Source organism: Balearica regulorum, chromosome 2, assembly GCF_011004875.1.
Source record: "Balearica regulorum gibbericeps isolate bBalReg1 chromosome 2, bBalReg1.pri, whole genome shotgun sequence".
In the NCBI taxonomy this organism is placed as follows: domain Eukaryota; kingdom Metazoa; phylum Chordata; class Aves; order Gruiformes; family Gruidae; genus Balearica; species Balearica regulorum.
Window position 1 is genome coordinate 44,361,443 of NC_046185.1, and position 22,729 is coordinate 44,384,171.

General features: G+C 36.3%; 1 protein-coding gene across 1 annotated transcript in view; it reads left to right on the top strand.

Annotated features, from left to right (window-relative positions):
• Nucleotides 1-13,296: 13,296 nt before the first annotated feature.
• Nucleotides 13,297-22,729, top strand: part of ST18 (ST18 C2H2C-type zinc finger transcription factor) — a 67,829-nt gene continuing 58,396 nt past the window's right edge. Inside the window, exons 1-2 of the mRNA XM_075747097.1 lie at nucleotides 13,297-13,330; nucleotides 15,225-15,255. The gene's annotated coding sequence lies outside the window, so the exon portion shown is untranslated. The remainder of the gene's footprint in view (nucleotides 13,331-15,224; nucleotides 15,256-22,729) is intronic.

Sequence of the window (22,729 nt, forward strand, 5' to 3'; positions counted from 1 at the left end):
CTAGATTAAGCCTGTAAGTATTTGAGAAGTGACCACTTTTACTGAACCTAATCAGCTCCAGCACTTCTGTAGATGTTCAATGCAACTGTAATAGCACCCCCATAAAATTGCCCTTCAAACTCATTGAATCCTAACTAGCTTGCTGGACACCATGTGCAGTACAAGGACTGTAACGGTGATGGCTAAACACCAGGCCTGTAGCAATACCAGAGCTGGACCAGAATCTTCCTGATGTTGAAGGAAGCTGAAACAGAGTAATTAAAACAAGACAATTTCACTGCTCTTAGTTATACTGATGTGTGCGCTGAGGTGTCTCCCGCTGGCCTTAATCCTGTGACTGCTAAGCACCCCTTCGATGAGCAGAGCACGATCATCTTTTGCCAAAGTCAGTAGTGGTCGTGTCCCCCTCCCCTCCAATACCTCACAACAGAGATGACTCCATGCAGGAAAAGTCATCCAGGCTGAAAAAGAGTAAATACATTTTAAAAGAAAACAAACCCTGTGTTCCAGAGTCGATGACATATGCTCTTTGAACTTTCTTTTAAAATTACTCTGAAATCATAAGGTTGTTACGGTGTGGTTTTACTCAAAATAATGCATATCATTGTAACACAAGCCTTGAAGTTAAGTGGCTACTTTAATGAAACATAGTTACCATAGTTACTGCAGGAGAACAGAGAATAACTTTTAGTTCTTTTGAAGCTATGAATTAGTTTAAAAAGAGGAAAAGGAATAAACAAGCATGCAGAAGTTTATTATTCAGTGTTTCATGCCTGATCAACTCGAAAAAAGAAAAAGTCTCCCTAGACTAGGGCATTAACATTTTCCAGCTGAAATCTATAATTGCCCATCAAAAAAGACAAAATCACATTTCAACTCTTCAGTATGTCTGTTTCTGTGTTTTTTTCCTGAGTCAGAGAAGAAACAGATTTTTCCAAAGTTCTGCTTTCAGCATTTTGTTAATAATTGACATTTTACAGCATCTTGGTTGCTAAAGAAAATAATGTCCTAAAGGCAGTAATACACTGATTGCTAAACACAACTCATGAAATCTATGGTCTAGCTCTATTATTCATTATAAACCCTATCTTAAGGCTGATGAGAGGGAAATGAGAATTTATCATAGTGAAGATGTCTTCTAGGACCAGCTTCATTGTTTTTCGGTTTAGCATTGAGATGTGCTCTATCCCTGAAGTGTTAATGGAGGTCACTGCTGTTGCTCTCCTTTACTGTGTCAAAGCAAAGGAGTTCCTACATAGTTGACTATTGAGAAACAAAATTATGTTCTTTCCAGTATATCACCTTCAGCTTATGAGCCTCTAGTGCTGCAGTGATTAACAGGACTTTTACAAAGTTTCTGTGTAGTTACAAGGACAGCTTCAATCTTCTGTCATTTTTTTGCATTAGCTATGATTATGCTTTTACCACCAAAATGCATTTATTTTAAAGGTAACAATACAGACTCAGAGAATAGCTTATGTTTCATCTATATTTATCAGCACTCACTGTACATTTGTGTCTTCATTACCAGGAAATATTAAGGGACATTGTGCCATCTATTCCTGTTTACAGTTTATTATGCAGAGATAGGAAACACTTAGCATGTAAAATGAATGTAGAAATTATTCCTGGATAGAAACACGGACATTTCCCACTCGTTGGCTCTTTCTCCTCCATCACCGGATCAGAGTGTAATTGTCAGTAATCAGGCCTGCTTGCTGCTGATAAAACCACTCTGAATGCTAGCAGCCTTCTTTGTGTGATGACTCAATTATTCCAGAAGTGCCTCATCAAATCTGCCCCATCAGCTGGGCTAATAAATAAGGAGAAGAAACTGGCCCCCCAAAGCAAATTATAAATCCATTTGCATTAACCATTTCGCTGGTCCATGATCTAGGCAGAAATAAGCATGGCAGATTGTGTTAAGCTTATTTGAATATGTTTATAATGTTTACAGCATGCAACCTTTTTTTTTTTTCTTTCTTTTTTTTTTTTCACAAGGTGTTGGAATTATCGGTCATGAATAGCATCTAAATGCAGTTATGTTAATTACAGCAAAGCCTCAGGCATCTTTGAGGGATAGTTTGTTGCTTAAATCAGGTGAAAGTTAAACCCTTCTGCTAGGCAAAATGTGATCTTGCACATGGCGTTGGAATTACTGCCATGTGTAAAAGAGAGGATGAGTGCAAGGGACGTGTCTTTACAGGTACTGGAAGGACAACTGCCTGTGTTACAAGGCTGTCTTGTACTGGTAACATGACCTCCTGCTCATCTCAGGGTAGAACTAAGTAAGATAAAGTTTAGCCTTGTAGTTGGGAAAGAAAATGCAATCGTCGAAGCAACAATAATTCTGTTTCCTGTGTACTCTGCATTTAACAAAACAAGTGTAAAGAGGGGTACTCTGCCCCAAGGAAATTCCTTTCTGAAGCTGAAATGCTATAAAAATGCTGTTTCCAAGTAGACTCCTTCAGATTTCCAAGACTGCCCATGTGTACTGCAGTGAGGGTGTTGAAGTGATGCGTCGGAAGGTCAAATGAAACTAATTTGTTTACTCATGTGCTGAACATTACACATGTGCTTAAGGGTCTCACTGAGGTGACCCATACATTTGTGCAGAACTTAATGTGTAAAGTTATGTACTTCATCCTGTGCACGATAAAGATCTGACTGCAGTCAAGAGCTCAATATATCTTAACTCTCTTGTAATGGCATCTTTTGCTTTCACATATTTTTTTCTCAAATACTAAATATGTTGCAGTATTTTATATTGAGAAAGATAAATCACTGTCACTGTAGAAACACGAAAAATGTTCAAGGATCATAATGGTGAGCACATTAGATTTTGTTTCCTTAGCTGTTACTTCCATTCTGAGTTACCGAATCACAAACTGTTGTGATCATTCATTTTCATATTTGCAGTATATCAACTAGTGATGTCGTAAATGAGAGAAAATCAAATTCATCTGTTGGAAATTATATCCATTATGCTCAAAAAAAAGTTCTTAGAGGTCTTTTACAGATGTAGTACTGTCTTGTGTAGTGCAATTCTGACAGAGAAAACAACCTGAGACTTCTGGTGAGATAATTTTTAACGGTAGAATATGTGTTTTCTCACTGTTAATCCTGAGGAACTCTTTCGTAATCTGACCTGAATTAATGGACTTTTATCCATAGACAATGGGTCAACAAGAATGATTTCTTGAACGGAATTGTCACACGCATCTGATGTTGAGGATCAGGGCCCAAACGGTGATTCACATCAGTATCCCGGTATGACTCAAGGATCTCAGTAGGATGGCACTTCAGAGTCAGTACAAAATCATGTTGCACTGGAAATGGCTATAAACCAAAGAATGAATTGCAAAGGTTCCAGGTGACTTCACTGAACCATTACACTGACAAATCAAGCAACTCATTTATTCCATCTTTGTGGGTTTATAAAGTTTATTATTCTAGTTGAATTGAGATGCTGGATGAAAAGGGTGGAGGTTTTCTTTGTAAGCAGGTAAACTTCACCTTCAGGATTAAAAAAATTCTGTTCAGACATATAGGGAGAAGTGTAGGCATAATTTGCTGTCTGTAAATTCTTTTGAATTCTTTGCTAAAACAGATAAGTGAGTTAATCTATGCTATGAATAGATTGGGCCAAATGGAGACACACAGGGACTTGAGGGGAATGATCCCACCAAAGAGCCTTGGAATAAGTTAGTTCTACCTGATTTCAATCAACAACGATCTTATCATCAAAGTCTCCAATAAATTAGATAGATGTTCTTTATGGGCTCTTGAGGTTGAGATCTTAATTATTCTGGATGGCATTGCAGGTTTTATCTGCACTTCTTGCAAGGCCTCAAAATTTGGCCCATGGTTAATTTTATAATTCATAAAATATACTAAAATAAAGTTTTTCTCAATAACTTATTACACAAGATCTTGATGTTACTGTGAAATCAGCAGTAACTCTTGTTTGCTTCCTGAAGTATCAGATCCCAGCACTTATATTGTAAATATAAGTTGCTTCTTGGAGTGCGGACAGGGGTGACACATAGTTTATATTCCATTAAGGGTATGTCACATCCCATGACACAGCATAATCCTACACACCCTGTTTATAACATGACAGATGCATGACATTGTATTAGACTTCTTATGAAACACCATTATCTTCAAATGTGGGTACTCACCCACGAATCAGCTGTATGGCAGCCAGCACCCTGTTATGTGAAAGAAATAGGAAAATAGCACATTTAAACTTATTAACCAATAACTTCTGTTGTAATTAAACACAGGAGAGGGGTTTAGGCTTTGTGCTTTATATAAAAGTCTTGCTTTTGTCCTACTGTAGCACCCTCTGCTTTACAAAGATAGCTGATGATGTCGCACACAAGGCAGATGGGAGCAAACTAGCAAATGGCACTGTTGCATGGAGTTTTCCAGTACAATTTTAAACCCACCCCACCTCAGCCCTGACCCAGCCCAGACTCCTTTTCTTAAAAGGAGGATTTTCAATGTATTAACTTATTATGTAAAGTTAAATGTGAAAAGTTCTGTATATTTTCCTCTCCTTTGTGCACTTTTCCAAGTGGATCTCAGCTGTGCTGTCTTAACTCTCGGTCCCCGAGGATGAGAGAGACAGCAGATGGGGTTAGGGCAGAGGGCTGATGCTTCTGACAGCAAACGGCCTGGTTGTTGAGTGGAAGCTGTGAGCGTCAGGAAGCTCCTTTTCCCCAGAGAACCAACTAACCACTGAAGAAAGTTGAAAATGAGCCCTTTGAGAAACGCTATTAAAAGTAGTAAAAAATTGCAATTGTGCAGATGATGTGCTGCTGTGTGGTTATTCGGATGCTAATGAGTTTGACATTAGGGAACTCAAAGGGTTTACAGCTACTCCCTTATGTGATTTTGTTCTTTATTGGCAATCTTTGAGAAAATAAATGAAAAATATATTGCTAATAAATACATAACATGATAGGATTTTAGACAAAAAGCTGCTAAGTTTTAGGCTTTAGAAAGGCTCACCATTGTAGCTATTCTCAGGGGTCTTTTGTTTTAGGTTAGTGTGTTTTGAACAAAGAGGAAGAGGTAGGTAGAAAGCTTTAAGACTCCTTTTGGTTTTTTCCATGGGTGTTCAAACAGAATAATGGGGAAAGAGACCTTTGAGGATAAACAACGTCTTTTTCCAGCAACATATTGGCTAGAAAAATGCTTAAAAAAATCTTTTCGGTATTGGGCTGGTTTGTTATGGGTTTTCTCCCTACTTTATCATCTTACCTCTGTTGTCTGTTTTGCTATTTGATAAAAGCTTATTTATTTTAATTAAAAGTTGTAGATGGGATGCAACTAATATTCTATCTATTGGGACTCAAGCAGAAATTAGTCACTCAATAAACTCTAGCTTCCCTGAGAATCTGTTTACAGTAAGTCTTTTCAATTTCAGAAATGTAATATTACAAATTTTACTGACAAAACTTCATCAAATATCATTAAATGGATAAAGTTTCACCTTCAAGTTTCAAAAGTTTATCTGCAAACTTAGTCATAAGTGGAATATGTTCAATGAATAGATCTATTTTACTTAATACACGGGACACTATTTGAAAAGGACCTCTGAAGTTGCAAGTGATAGGAAAATTTTTGCATTTTGGTCACTAGTGGCAGGAGTGATGCTAAAATAAAGCCTTGCCATAATAACTGCTCACAGCCAGATTTTCCCAGGTTGCAAGTGCCTACAACTTTAAGTGTTCAAATGGTTTGGGTATTCATTATTTCCAAATACAAGGCTCTCAGTACTGTACTCTCAGATATAAAGTTCTGCAGCTCTTCTTCCCTCGCTGTTACTGTTGATTTAGTGGGAGTTTCCTCAAAGAAAGGAATAAAAAATGAGCATATCTCTATGTCAAATGTCAAGGGTTCCCTTCAGTTTGTTTATGGTGAGAACACTATCAGTCTGCCAAACTTCAAACTGATATTCAAAAGAAGAAAAAAAGAAAACTGAAGGGTTTTCTGCTATTATTAAAATATTTTAGAATGCTTCCCATTTATTTCACATCATGAGCCATCCTGCTCAGCCAGAGGGGTTCTGATGCAGTAAAAAAAATTGACTAAGGATTTCTGCATATAGAAACTGTGGATTTTTGTCCATGCAAGAAGAAAAACTTTTCTTAGAGCAGGTCTATTTCGTAAGCTGTCAAAAAGGGCATTAACAATATAAAGAAAGTACCATAACAAAAGAAAAATTGCTGTTCTTTCTGCCTTTTGAAGCATCATTGATGCCTCTATACCACATCTTTGAAAAACTGCACAAGAAAAAAATGCACTTGGATTATTTGCCCATTTGATTTAAAGAGTGTCCTGTTTCATCTACTTTTTAGTTAGTACAGTTTTCTGTTTTCTTTTGGGATTTTTTTTTCGTCGGTGGGTTTTTTGTTTGTTTGTTTGTGGTTTTGTTTTGTGTTGGTGTTTTTTTTTGGTCCCGTCCCCCCCCCCCCCCCCCCGAGAATGAATTTCAGGATTATCTGTTAAATCAGGCAAGACATCTTGGGCTGAGTGACGAATTTGGTCCTTTGGAATCTGTACATATTTACACCCAGAAACATGCAAAAGTTGGATAATTTATTTACAAAAATGAATCTGAGTCAATATATATCTCTAGTACTAGAATACTATGTGGTTTCATGTGTAGTGTCTCGTGCTCTAGGACTATTTTTCTCACATAACATCCACTATTTTAAGAACAGCAGTCCAACATTCAGGTATAACAATATTGAACAATTGAAAATGATATAAATCTTTGTAAATACATAGAAATTCTAGTTCTTAAGTTTCAGAAATACACTCTGTTAGCATTACATACTGACAGAAACACAACTATCTTTGAATCCATATGACTCCAGTGGTGAGAATGTATTTCATAATGCACCGCTTAAATTTAATCTGTAAGGGATAGCTTATTTGTGAATTTTATTTTATTTTATTTTTTTTAAATAATGCTTATTGAGGTTTTCTAAACTATATATCAGTTGGGTGGGACAAAAACTTTGGTGTATTTGTAAAAGATCTCAAGGTGTAAAAGTGGTTTTTTTTTCTTTTTGAATATTAACACTTTTTTCCTTCTAAAAAATTATATTTAATACATAGTAGCCCAGGAAATATTGACAAGACATTGAACTATGTCAAAAATATATTCCAGGGAAAAAAGCATCCAGAAAGTAGGATCACACATCAGCTTGTGTTGAGCTGCATTTCAGTATGGTAGACTATATAATTTTTCTCTACATTTAAAAAGCTAGCAGTTGCCCCTTAATTTCATAAAGCTGTGACTCTGCCCTCTAAAGCCTTGGTAAAGCAGACTAATAGAAATACTTGGCACACGTTGGTTACCTAAGGGAATAATAGAACTATTTGCTGTAGTCGTTTGGCAAAAGGACATAAACATATGGCTTTGGTTTATATTCAGCACTGCCAGTTGTGCAAAGTTGCATGGATGAAGTATACAACAGCAGTGACAACTCAGAAATCAGAAGTGAGAATCAAAATAAATCATCCTCATTACAAAGCTATTCAAGCTTGCCTCTGATTTAAGGTTTATCTTGTCGCTGCATATTTTCAAGTAGTGACTTAAATATAAAAATCATCTACTTCTCAAAAATATGTATACCATTTAACCACATAATAAAATGCCAAAATATTGATGATTTATGTGTGTTATAAACATACTTTAAAGTTTGCATTCAGTAGATGTACTTACTTGTTTTAATTCCTGAGAAATGAATACATCTGAACGAATTATTTCCATGTTATTCACTTTCTCCTAGAGAAATCAGGAATAGCATTGTGTAAAGTAAAGCAAAAGTTTTGGGGGAAAAAAAAAAAAAAAAAAAAGAGGAGATGACTCCTTGATTAAGAATAATCAAAATCACAAAACAACGCATATTTTCAGTAATAGTCTTTAAGAACACTTTGTAAACATTTTTTTCTCCTTTCTGGCCATCAGCATGCTATTAAAAAAAAAAAAAAAAAAAAAAAAAAAGAACAAGAAACTTTAATCATGGTAAAAGCAAAGTTCCTGAAAATTTTGTCTTCATATTTTCTATATTTTTACTGCCAGTAACCAGAATATAAAAGCTTTATCTAGAAGTTGCTATGTGTATACTTTGCATTTTCTTCTCACCCTGTATTTCTCACTGTCAGTCTGCCATTAATACTTCATATTAAAAAAAGCTGTCATCGAGTGTCAGAAAGATGCAGTCAGCACAATTATATACAGAAACAACCAAACAGTGCTCCATACTTCTGGACAGGCTGTTGGAATATCTTCTTGGTCTCAGATTTATTTTTAAAAATATTTTCCTTTATGGCAATAGTCCCTTTTAATGTGCTAGATTCTTAAATGAGTTATTGAAAAGAAACATTAAAAAATGAGTACCAAAACCACTGACAAGCTTGCTCTGAGGAAGAGGCACACACAGTTTTGTGTCACCTTTAGGCACAGTACAGCACAGACAGATTTGTGGTGCTTAGCAGCATCTGACTTCAACTCTGAAGTTTGCGGCTTGTGTTTGAGATTTGAGGATGGATTTGTGTGCCTTAAAAATCATTAAGGTTTTTTGTCTGGCTAAGTTTATTAGTCTAGTGACAGATGTAGGTGTAGCCTCTATACAAACTGAAGTAGTTTACAAATTAAAAATAGTAGAGAAAAGCTATTCTTTTCAGTTAAGTTTTGCCCTAGAGAAGCTGTTTGCCAAGTTTCATTTTGAAAATCAGACATAACTTTTAGTTGGCAAATCACACTGAAAAGTCAACTTTTATACCCCTTACCTGTAGATAAACTGGTGATTTCTTTTCCTCTAGCTAGTTACATAAAAGAAAACAGATTGCTGCTCCAGGAGTGTGAAACCCACTCTGGGAAAGTCATGCTTGTACAAAGATTACATCAGAAATTAGGAAGTGCACAGCTCTTACATTAGCTCTTTCCAGGAGGTGCATTTCATTTTTACCTGTGTCAGCAACACTGGCTTCCCCAAGTCATAGTTTATTTCAAAGTAATATGTTGTGAAACTATCTTACCAAGATAGCAGTATCAATTTCGTTTCTGAAATTCAGAATTAAAAATGTACAAGTACACTGAAATATTTTTTGCTATCATTATTATTATTGGTTTTGTTATTATTAACATTTATTGCACATGCTCTATTTTCAGCCATTAGTCATATTCTTGGATCCCATTATAATATCAGTACATGCACATGTGCACAGAGAGACTCCAGGCACACAAAAAACCAAACTCAGAGCCAAATCCTGATTCTCTCACTCAGGGAAGTATTTCCAGGTGCTGCTCTTGAGTTCACTGACTGCAGTGGAATGTTACAAACAGAAGAAGTAATATTTGGCTTCTCCAGCCAGGAACTCTGAAGCTTGCTCAGAAAGTTTGATTGCTCCTATTCCACCAGTAAATTCATCTGGAGAATGATGACTATCCACATAGCAAATTATTCCAGTTTCAGCTAAGCAGAATTTGTACTAGCGTCAGTGACTCCAGTCAGTTTTCTGTGATCTAGTTACTGACTTACCCTTACGTCTCAACAAATATTGAAGGAAAAGTGGAGGGAGGATCATTTTGATATTCCTGCAGTCAGACAGAAAGCATTCATAAACTTAGTGAGATATCTTGGAACATGCTTTCGGAAAATAATTTGACATCAACATCCTCAGTAAATTTCCAAATCACAGGAATATGGCACAACTGAAGCAATTCTAAGGCAGGCATTTATTTCTTAGCCTGATTGCCTAATGATCTGGGACTGCATTGCTGCCATTGCTCTGTCACTGTGTTTCTAACTGTGTATATCTCCCACTCATTCCTTTTGAGTAGGTTAGCTAGTTTCAACTAATTTGGAAAAGAAAATGTTTAGATGGGTTTAAAACCCATCAAGTCAGAGACTCTAGGTATAAGACACAAAAATAAAATGAAATTAATTCCACTATTCACTTGTCACTATTTTTGTGAAGCTTCCCCATCAAAAATATGGGACTGTAACTCCAGATAAAATTTTCCTGGGAAGCACTTAGATATTATCCCGATGGTCCTGATGGCTAAAAAATTGATAGTGAGACATCGTGTGAGGACTTTGTGCAGACATGACCTTTCTATTTATCCCTTATGGCTTCTTGTCTCAAGACAATGTACATTCTGGGAGGGAGGGCTGACCATCCCCAGCTTTCAGACCATGAAGCACCTTCCAGAATCCATCCAATCTTTAGAGTACACAGCAGTAATAAGATATGTCTCTCGAATTAACACCTTGATAACAATTCCCTCTAAAAACTTGGGATGGAATTTCTCACTTAGAATTTAGTTCTTTTGTTGTTTCATGGGTGATTTAAGAGTTTTAATACTTCTTGCTGACCATCTGTGGCTGTAATTTCATGTAAAACAATCACTACATAGATAAAAATCAGAAGTGAGAAACTTTGTTCACTTTTTTCAGTATCAGGCAGTCTCTGAAAGAACTATCAAAATCCAAAGATATTACATTTAAATTTTGAGCAAGAGAAGTCTTATTGCTGACACACTTACTTAAAAGATTTCACAGTTTTATTCAGCTACTTTTGTATAATTTTCAAGTTAATGCATGCGACTTTTTGTAAGTTAAGTAGTTTTTTATGCAACACAGACATGATGATTATTTTAATGTGTGGTATGCACCGGGCTAAATAGTCCTATAAATTTTAGGTTTGAGTTGATTAAACATCTCTCATAGTTTCCAATTATTACAAGGAAAGAAAATCAATAGAAAAATCACCTGCATTGATTTTATTGTTGGTTTTCACTCATTGTGCAGTTTTTAAATATTCATCGCAATGCAACGTGCGATTTAGACCAAAGTAACTGCTGTTCAGTAGAAGCAATGGACACTTTTTGTTTCATAATTAAAAGAGCAGCACTGTGATTGGTGTGGTATTTATTATGAAATGATGACAAAGGAGTACCAGTGGTTTTAATAGTTTTAGCTTACAGGAGCTGTTGTTAATTTTGTCTGTAGAGTTGCAGGTGAAATAATGCACAGTGGATAAATAGTCTATATTGGTTTAACTGAACATAATATATAGTGTGTTCTGGAGTTGTTTGTCTCAATAGACTATAGTAATCAAAAGTAATGAACCTATTATGTGCAGGACCTTGGAGAGCATAGAATGGCAGTAAAAGTGTGGCACATAAAAGGTTTATTAAAGGAAATTAAAGTCCATCATTGCCACACCTGCTCCCCTATTATAAGTCTATGGCAGGTCAGTGCCTTCAATCACAACTCAGCATCAGAGAACAGAGCCATGTTTCCCATTACCATTGCAGTCACATTGCAAAAACTCGTTCTCCAGGTTTTAAGGATAGTAACAAGTAAAGGCTGCCATCAGCCCCGCTACGTAAACACAAACCACTTATGTTCCTTCCCTGCTAATAATCAACATCAGATGTAAATTTAAACAGAGAAAAGATATCATTGTCTGCCTTTGAGATGCATTTCAATCAATTTATGCTTTCATTTCAGATATCGCTAACCTGTGTTCTAGAATTAGACTTCTTCAAGTACACAAATACCCCTTTCAAATGCTTGTGTTCTCTCCTGCAAATAGGTATTTTGATTCCAGTAGCTGTATATAAGGTGTAAACGTAAAAAATGACAAAGAGAAAAAAAAACCTAGGAAAGTAGAGAAATGTTTTTTCTCCCTTAGAAAGGCTGAGTTTACTCTTTTTCTTTCTTAGGTCAAATTTGTCATATTCTGCATGTTCTTTCTGATAAGGCCTTCAAAACATCTCAGTTATCTGAGTCATACAAAGCTAAAAATAAAGCATCCTCAGATCTTCGAACTCTATAAATGGGAAAAAGCACAAACAGAGCTTCCTGCATCTTCCCTCAGTGGGGCAAATCAGTTCTGCTGATCCTGAGAAAGAAAGAGTAAAATAATAGATATGTTCTTCTGATGACATGGGTTTTTATCTGGCGACCTTTAGCAGGGAAAGATGCCAAGCATAGACAACTTCTACTATACACAGAATGCATTTACCTATTGCCCAACACAGTTATATAAATCAGATGCTGGTGTCTGCATTTATTCCTGCATATTGATCTGAGAAGCACATGGGAGTTACTTCGTCTACAATAAGTTTGATCACCACCATTTTGCAAACAGGGAAAGTGAGATTCAAAGCAAAGAGAGATAGTAAGATACTACCATAGACTGAAGAATTCCAGAGTTTCTGATATTTTGCTTAGACAAAAATTCCTTGTGAGAGAGTCTTTCTTACATAAAAATTAAGAGTTACCTTTAGAAAGGAATTTGCCTCCCTGGATACGGTCGTAATTACACTATTGTACAATCTGCAGTATGTCACTGCAGCTCTCCACACCAGAACGTGAAATCTTAATCCCTTTGAATTTCAGGGGTTTGTAATAAAATCCATGGATTGAAAACCTGCCCCTACAATTATGGGTCTGGGCCAGATCCAAGACCAGAAGGTGCATATTTCCAGTGCTGGTTTAGATGTAGCCAAAAGTGTCATGAGAACAGCTGATCTTGAAAGGTCTCTCATATTTTAGTTAGAATCTTACAGTAACAGCTGACTTTTGTGGGGGGTTGGATTTTTAGTTGGTTTGTTTTGTTTGGGTTTTTTAATGTGAAATACAAACCTGGACACTAAACTCTCCCAAAACCTCATACAAATCTGTAACTGTCTCTTTGACCAAAACTTCTGTAAGAAGTAGTTGATTAAGTGGTGAAGTATTTCAAAGTTGTACATGTTCAATTATGCACATTCAAGCAAGAGGTTTTCACATTTTAAGGATGAAGTTGTCAGAAATGCAGGTTTCAACTCAGCTATTAAGATATGCTCCATTTACAACAATAATGCATAGTGCCTGTAGGCATTGTGGCTTTCTGGGACCTTTTCTTCCAGGAGGTGGATGCACTCATACAGCATTGCTGTTTCTAACCTTATGCCTTCAGCTAACACCTGTAGACCTTGTCATTAAACCTTACAGAGTCACTCATAACCATCACTTTATTAAACAAATCTGTGTCATTAAACGTATCTCCTAGGTATTTACTAGATATTCACAGATGGCTTTTTGTCTCTTTGACAAGATTAATAAGGCATGATTATTCTTCTTTCTATTACTGTCTAGCCTTTGGAAATGTAAAAAAAAAAAAAAGCATTGGAGACTTTTTTTTTCTCAATGGCAAAAGGAATGAATTAAAGACTTTGTGTTAATATTACAGATGGATGCAGATGGGGAAAATAAAAAGCTGCGCACACGCTCAAAAGGAACCAAGGGTGAGTTAGCAAGCACATTCCATGACCCTGTGCCCTGCACACCATGAAATATGATAGTTCTTGTGCACAGTCCCTAATGTGCAGTAAGAGAGTGTGTAGCTTCCTTAGGGCTGCTTTTTTAATCAAGGCAGGACACAGACTGCTGGCATTAAGAGGCACGATGTTATTAGCTATGGTTTAAAGAAAAGTAGAAAAAATCTACTGTATGCTATTTTCTTTGAGCTATTTCTCAAAGAAAATAAAGGTTATGCTTTTCATTATGCAAACAAAGATTTTCCATAGGGACTAGAGCTAGACAATATTGAATGGAAGCTTTCAAAATAATGTACAAAACTTTGTCTCAGCCAACTGAATGTTTTTCTGTCTATTGCCATTAATTATCTATGAATTAGCTGCGTAAATGGTCCAGAAGTAAATTTCCTTCAATCAAAAGGTGCAGGTGTATGCGGCAGAGAAGAAGCCTGTGCTTTTTTTAAGTACTGGTTGGAGCTCATGTTTCATTTTGCAAAGTTATGACATAGTTGTATTTCCTAGCTATTCCTCTCTTTTTATAAGGAACAGATGGAAATGCAGTACTGAGAGATAAACAGGCCCTTAATGATCTCAACATCTGGAAAACATGATTGACTAGCAATACAGCCCTTCCAGGAAAATAACTTTTTTATTTTAATTCATAACACTTTTTGTGACTCTTGATAATGAGTGAAAAATGGAGATACGTAAAAATAAATGTCAAAGTTTTGCCTGCCCTGCGAGCATGTTTGCTTATGACTATTTTCAGAGATGCAAAACACCCATCCTTCACTCCCATTTTAATGTGGATTGTGCACTCTCAGGATTGTGCAAAACAGACTAGTTTGATTCATTGTCACAACTCAGTAGTTCTGGATTGTTAATATTGTGCCTTCAGCTTTGAGTTGTGTTCAGAATGAAAAATTAAAGGGGGTTTGGCTTAGTTCTCTAGTTTCAAATGACCAAAGAGGTGAAAAGTGATAGACTTCACTTAGGAAAAGACAGGGGAAAGGGGTGGGAGTGCCACAAAATGCCTGCAGATGAGGGGGTAAGTACAGACAAACCTTTCTAAAAAACATAAATATTCTCATATCAAATCTTTGTAATGTTGTCTGAAATCAATGTAAAATTCATATCTACTTCAAAAGTACCAGAACAGGGCACTTGAAAAAGGTTATTGAATAGGGAAGTTATACACACCTCAGGATTAGAGCATGTCTTCTCTGTTGGTCGGGACTGTGAGTTAAAACTGGCTGGCTGGCACAGCAGACTTTAATTGTAGTTAATATGGGATTCATACCCTTTTCACTCAAAAAGCTAATAACACATTTTTAAAACTTATGTATTTTCTTTCTCTATATTTTTTATACACATGCACACTCATCTATAGGAATTAATAGATCAGGAACATTTTCCCAGAAGTAGAAACAACAAAAGTTGCTTGTTCAATGTGAGTAATCCTTAGAACCACCTGTTGGCTTTGTCAATATGCTGTATATCCTTGTGTGGGCAGGTATTTGTAAACACCAGCCTTTGTCATTCCTAAATTGAATTAAAATTCAGAAAAAACAGAGATTTGACATTCTATTTGCAATAAAAACAAGTGCCTTCTCTTTTATTTTTTCTTACTACTTTTCTTATTATTTTTCTTTTTGCTCCACTGAACATCACACTTCAGGTTTTATGCATCCTAAAGTAACTGTGAGAATTATATGTTCAGTTAACATTGGCCACTAGTAGCTGCAATTCTGTGGTTAGCATAAATAATCACCTGTGCTTTGATAGCTGCTCCTCTGTCATCACAGATAGGCAGGTGCAAGGTTGCAGAAAGCACAAGTCTGGAAGTGTAAACTAATTCATTCTTTCCTGCTTTTATTAACAGTTCAAGTGGACTCTATAGCTCAAGAGCTCAGGTAAGAACTCACGTTGTTAATTTTTTCAGTTTTATTTTCTGATTATAAGTTCATACCAATGGTATTGCTATAAAATAGAGAATCTAGCAAATGATGCATTATGTAGAGATTTAGCATAGATCTGTCAAAGGATACTTGATGCAGATTCACTTTTTAAATATACCAAAACTAAAAGCAAAATTTTAGCATTAATTATGCAAGTGTAATCAGAAGTAATGCAAAGTGGGCAGAATTCTGGTATGCTGTCTTTATCTTCAGCTTGTGTTACAACACACAACAAGAGTCCAGTTTCTGATCAGTCTTCAGTCTTCTTTTTCTGTAATATGTATTATAATATTTTAACATCTGAACATTCTAAGAGATATTAACCCTTATGAGGTTTTGTTGGATGGCTTTTATAAAACTGATAGTCTCTGTATACTAAAGTGAATTCTAAATGCACTAATGGTTCATTCTTCTTCAAGCACTTGCGGAGGTTCCATATTTTATTGAAGTAGCAGAGAGTACTGTTCAAATTCACGTAAAGCATGACAGTCCATTTAAAACCATAAATTCTGCAAGGATATTTCAGATCACCAATAATCTAGTAAAATTTTAGCATGACTACTTTAATCTTACTAATGTGTGTGTGCATTACCTCCCAATAACTGTTCAAGAGCTTAGAACAAATCCTAGAAAGACTGGTAAATTATTCAGTACCAAATCTTAAAAAAAGAACACGTGCCATCAAACTCAAGTTTTCCCAGAACAAGTTCACTCTTCGTGTCCCCCAAGGAAAATATTTACAGGTAGTTGAAAATTCCTAGAGTTATTAATGAAAATTACAAAGGACTGCAGCTGCAATATAAATACTGAGAACATTTTTGCAAAAAACTCCCAGGAGTTTTTCTTAAATTCATTTATTTTGCCTATGCTCACTTTTCTTCACCTGCTAATGAGCTGGTTTCTTAACCACAGCAGACATCTGAAGTATGTGCTTGTGGGTTCATCTATCTAGGGAACAGAAACATCATCATGTGATTTATTGGATCAATCAAAATGCCACTCTCTCTTAAGATAGGACATGACATATTTACAGGAAGTTATTTGCAGTGAGGACATACAATATTTTAAAGTTTTGTTTTATAATAAAACTGAGGAAATTATAAGCTTGTTATAGATATTCCATGAACAGAAGTGGAGGCTAACTTTTTGATAAATTATTCACAGTGAGTCATTCATTCAGCTCTACTGTGAACCTCATTTTTCTGTATGGCTTCAGTTTCCTGAGATTTAGTGCTTCTCCTTTTTCCTCTGTGCATCCCTAATTTATGCACCAGAAGGATGCATTAATCCGAAGAGGCAGCCATCCAAAAATGAGGATGGTCCATGTGTTCCTAAGAGAAAAATGTTTGAAAAATAGAGGATGTGCAAGTTTCTGCAACATCAGGGAAGCTGTAATTTATGCATTATCAATTACTATAGCTTTTCCCAAGCAATTTTGCTTTTCCCTGTGAAATGCATGCTATCTTAGGAACTACTGTGTAACAGATTACTCCCGCTATCAGAGATGTGGACTACGTCCATAAAGAAACACTTTGGTTTAAAACAGCGAGCTAAACAGCCTGCAAAGCCATTGCCCATCCTTAACTTGGTATTTGTAATTTCTACAGTACCAAATTTCATATTAGGTATCTCTGCAGTCAAGTGGCTTTACTGGCATACAAGTCAAGTGATCAACTCTTATGAATATATTTGTTTATGAAAAACTAGAGGAAGAGAGACAAGGGCTTCATTTTGGAAATGTAGCCTACAAACTGCATTCCTATTACTCATACCCATATTATTGTGGAAAAACTATTGAACATCCCTCAAGAATTAAAGGCTAAAATAGTCTTTTTTCTTCCCAGGATACAGATATTGGAACCACTGTCTTTTTTGACCGAGGTTCTAAATGCTGTGTTGGCTGAGAAATTTAAATCCATGCTTAATTAATTTCCCCTTCTCCCCTGGCTTATCCTATCTGACAAAGCACTTTTGCACTCCTTATTGAGTTTCTGTTACAAAGTGCCTTGGGATACTTCTACATGAAAGGCACTACATAAGCTTACATGCTCATATTGTATTGTTATTAGTTTCATAACATTGATTGGTTCTAGAGCATTTGTTAGCCTTTTCTTATTCTGCAAGTTGTGTTTCACAAAAGTAGAGAATGAAATAAATGGAAAGAAAAACAAAGAGCTGCATTCACCAATTAGATTCAATAATGCATCAAAATTTGTCTCTTCCAGATTTCATGGGTTGCATTCTTGCTTTATGGAATTCAATGCTAAAATATCTATTGATTTCAAGAAAGCCAAGATTTCACCTAGGAATCTGGCTAATGGTTTTGCTATCATCCATCTTCTGAGAAACGGGATAACCTTTCTGCATAAAAAGTGTATTTTCATAAAAACTTCGTGTTAGTGACCAAGTTGGGTTTTAATTTTTTTCTGTTTAGTAAAATAACTTAAAATTCTCTTGCACTGCACTGAGTTTTCAGAGGATAGTACTTTTCTTCTAGATACTGAGCACCTCTACACAACTCCTATTTAAGTGTCAAACTTGCACCAATTTCATGTAATTAAACGTCTTAAGGAATCCCAAATTTCAATATCATACAAATAATTTTCTTTATGCATGATTGTTATTAGTACTGCTGTGATATGTGTTCAGATTTATAAAGGGTTTTTATGCTGTATATGCTGTAGTGTTGAAGCATAATATGCTAAACTTAATAAGTCCTTCAAAACAGAACTGTTTTTCCTTCCAGTCTTAATTATTTACTTATGAACAACATGGTTTAATTTTTTATTTAGGCATGTAGTGCTGTGGTGATTTCATTGGTAGCTAAACTACCCACAGGAAGAGATTAATCTTTTATCACAACCTAAACATAACAAACACAACATGTGGTAGAAGTAAGTTCTGAAGCCAGGAGATTTCTGTCCCATACATTCAAGTTTGGGCATAAGAACTCTGTTGTATCTTCTGCAAGAAGCAGAAAGAAGAGGTCTTCTCTTAGATGATTTAGTCATGAACCACTGAAAGGACCAGGACTTTCAGCTGTGTTCAGGATTAGAATGAAAACCAAAGGGAAGTGAGGAATATTGGTGTGATGTATTCTCATTATTGTGTTCTATTTAACAGATGGGATACAGTACGATGAACCATCTGTAGGTTATGGAGTGGCATCTGGGTCAGACTAAGGAAGAGCAAATTGGATCGATCAAAGCATGGGATTACAAAAGCATAGATCAGTTTGGCTAAGTCTATGTCTGAATAGAAAGGGTACCTTTTCAGGGTTAGAAACAGGTGAAACCAAGTCTTTCTGGCTTCTGTCACTAAGGATTAATGAAGACACCACAAAGCTCTGGTGCTTCAAGTCATGGAGAACAGTCCTGCTCCTTGGTAGGAATAGTTACACTTCCCCTTACTCTCTGTAGTGTCGGATCACTTCTTCAAAAGGACCATTTCTTCAAAAGTAAGGAACGTTACTTTTTACCTGGAACTCTTCTTCCAGATGTTGTGAGATATTTTAGATATTCAGATAGGTTGAACTATTCAGTGTGAACATATAGAGATGTGAGTGTCTTGAATATTTTAGCAGAGAGAGAAGTAATAAAGCAGAAATGTCTGAATGTCTCTTTGATAGGAGGAGTAACTGAACACTTCATCCTTAGCTATTGTCTCTTGATTAGGAGGGTGAGAAACCAGACAAGCAACTCTGCAACCAATGGTACTGAAGTATTTCAGATTTATGTTACTAAAATGTATTCCTTAACTTTATACAAAATGTATATGAGGTGTGTCAATATAAGTAACAGTACTGACAACATACTAAAAAGTATTTTGCTAACTGAAGTAGATATTACTTATTCTGTAATACTGAATATTTTACTGGTTTCCTCTAAGTACTGGTAGGTGATATGTATCCAATTACACCCGAACTCTAGTTTCAGACAGTGATGGAATGAAGGTAGACAGTTTGGTAGATAGAAGATGATTTGGCCCCTCAGGAAAAGTTCATGGCGTGAAAGAAACGGGTTGTGTATGCCTAGGTGCCTTTAGAAAGGAATCATTAATTAGTAACTCTTTTTCTGAGGTTCATAAAATAAGCATGTTTTTAAGAAGCATTTGTATGAAAAGAAAGCAGTAGTCTGGCAGATGATCTGAGAAAGAGGTGAAATCATTACTTAGATAATGCAAGAAGTGGGCACATGAAACAAAATCACACAAAAAGGCTCAAAGATGTTCCTCAGTAAGAACTGAGATTATGATTGATTGGTGTAGCTAACACCTTCACAGTACTCATATCCCAAAGCACTACTTAAAAGTGAGACAGAGACTGAGAAAGCTCTCTGATCCTAGACTGCATCTGGAAAAACTGTCAGGTTTGTCCTTAGGGCTTGGCTTCTGCTTCCACAGGAGCTGGTCATAGACGCTGATTTTCTGGAAACTGTTGGGAAAAAGCACGTTTGTCATAATCCTGAATAAGCACTTTTGGAATAGAACTGACGTGGAGTCTTGCATTTCCTGGTGACTCATCTGTCTGCCACTGACAGAGAATGTAGGACCCTCACAGTCCCTAATGTGCTTTGCTGAAACAAAGTGTGTTCCCGAGTCCAAATAGACTTAGCACTAAATGCTAAATGAAGATGGTTAATAATTATAACTACTGCCAGAATATTTATCCTGATTTCATGCAGACATGTCTGAACTTGACAAAAAGTCATTTTTGCAGTTGAAGATGGGGTGTTGGCAGCGTACCTTCCCAGGTCACCTCCCCAGCATTCCCTATGATGGTAACTGGCTGGGACAGAGTTGTGCTACCCTGTCATTTAAATATTTGTCCATGATACCTGAGACAAAGATCTGTGTCATGCTGTTTCTATTGATAACTGATCTTCAGTTAAACAATGGGCATTAATCTTAAGAGTACCTATTCCCAAGGTCTGGTAACAGAGTGATGAGTAAAGAGTATCTGCTGCTTGCTTTCTAGCTTGGGAAAGGAACTTCCTCCCTGCCCTAGCCATTGTGGAAATTGAAATGGTTATGGGGCTTTGAAAATATTAACCTCTGCCTCTTACTCCATGATTTCTGGTATAATCAAGTCTGTCATGTTGTCATCAGTCATACTTTCTTAACTTTCCAATAAATCTTGCTCATTTCTTATTCTTTTCTGACAACACTTTTAGGTTCTTAAGGAATTTAGACTGGCACGTTAGTCAGTACTCTCCTCAAAGAACCTGTGGAAATCTTTTATGATAAGGAAAAATGATTTTGTAATTGATGTTTGATAGAAAACATTTAACAGTCAAGCATAACAAAGACTGAACAATCAATACATGGTGCAGTTTACTGTGAGGCAAAGGCAAGTACATGCTGGTCACAGAACTAATAAAATAATAGTGTTGGAATTCACCTATCTTTATTATTGTATCCTGTATGTCAACCATTCTCATCATAACTAATAAAAAAAAAGCATTAATGTAAATGGTAATGGCAATCAAATTTATAGGTCTGTAGTGTCTAAGTCCCTCCCTTGTTTCCTCCTTCATCTTCCAGTCCCCCTCTAATTAGCCATCAGATAGTGAAATCGACAGTGCTGTCATTCCTCCTCTCCTCTCCTCTCCTCTCCTCTCCTCTCCTCTCCTCTCCTCTCCTCTCCTCTCCTCTCCTCTCCTCTCCTCTCCTCTCCTCTCCTCTCCTCTCCTCTCCTCTCCTCTCCTCTCCTCTCCTCTCCTCTCCTCTCCTCTCCTCTCCTCTCCTCTCCTCTCCTCTCCTCTCCTCTCCTCTCCTCTCCTCTCCTCTCCTCTCCTCTCTTCGCTTTCCTTGAGCTCTGATGAGTTGATGGACCTCAGGCTTTTAGTCCCACATGCTTTCATACTTTAGAAACTGGTTGTTCTTTCAGTTCAGTTTAGCCAGTAAACAAGAAACAGTAAACAAGAAACAAATAAACTCAGAAAGAAATTGTAAATTCAAATGTTTTCCACCTCAAGTTTTCACATTCATGTGAATGGATTAAGGCTTGCATTAAATGTTTGGAACTGGTGTATAGAGAACATTAAAGATCTTTTTTCCATTAAGATGTCATTCTTTGAATGAGATTATAAAAGGTAATAAGAACCTCCAGTCTTAAAACCATTGTCATTGTTTCTGTGAGGAGAAATAATGCCATATAGTTCTGGGTGACCACAAGTACTAACTTCAACATTTTGCAGGTAACTCTGAGATTGACAGTTATTTGACTTAACCATTTAGTGAACTGTTCTGAATAACCACTAAGATGGTTGAAATAGGAACTCCCTCTCATAGTCCTTTTGTGTTGTTGGAGTTGTTAATTATGATGAAGCATTTGCCTAATTCCTGTAGATATTAAGACCTTTTGATCTATGCACTGTGACCTCTACCTGGATTTATTCAGAATATTTAAAAGCTGCATTTCATGTTCAGATTTCAATTTTAGGTTGCTTTAGCTGATACTTTATGTGCAGTTGCTTTCTAGGTGACTTTACAGCTTTCTTCAATAACAAATGCATGACATCAGTTTCTAGCATATTATAGGCCTCTTTTAATGTCTACTATGTTCATTTCTGGCCAACATCTGCAGTCTCAGAGTTACTTTTCTCTTTGTTATTTTATTTTATTCTGATTTTAAAATTTTTGTACTTAAAGCCTCCATTTGATACTAAAAACCCCAAACGAAACAACAATGGTTATTTAGTTTCAATGTATGTTTTTCTGTAGTAGTTTTATAATATATGTCAAATCCACATCACTTTTATTGTGGCTGCTAGACTGGCAGATAGTTATTTCCAGTTTTTTTCTACCTGAGAGCTTGTTGCATCTTAGAATGTTCCTTGCCTTGAACTAAAACTTGTACGTTATTTAATATATTACAGGAGTCATTGTCTTCCCTATCACAAATTCTGTGTTCATCACCACACAGTAAATGTTATCCTCCCTACTCTACACAGAAATTTAGAGTTGCATGTGCCTTAATGCCTTCTGCTGGGTGACAGAATGCATCAGAACATTATATCCCCAAATGGTTGTTTCCTCTTATGGCAGATCTTTTCTCTGTAGATGACCAAAAGCCATATAGAGATTGAAATGCCAACCGGTGACTTCTGCTTCACATATACATTAATCATCAGTTAAATATTATGGCTGGCTGAATTGCTCTGTCTGATATCAAGGGTGGATTCAGCCAAGCAAAAGCAAGCCAAAACAGACTGTGGACAGCCTGGAGATAGCAAGGAAAGGAAAAGAATGCAGCCATGGGACCTCCTGCTATACCAAACGGAGGTACTGGCTCCTGACGATGAATTGCTTACAGTCCCATTGTCTGTTGTCAAAAAACCAACAAAAAAATAAAGCTTATCTTCTTTATGTCTCCTTTAACCAGGCTGTAGTTATCAGTATGCTTTTTATTTAAACATTTACTGGCGTT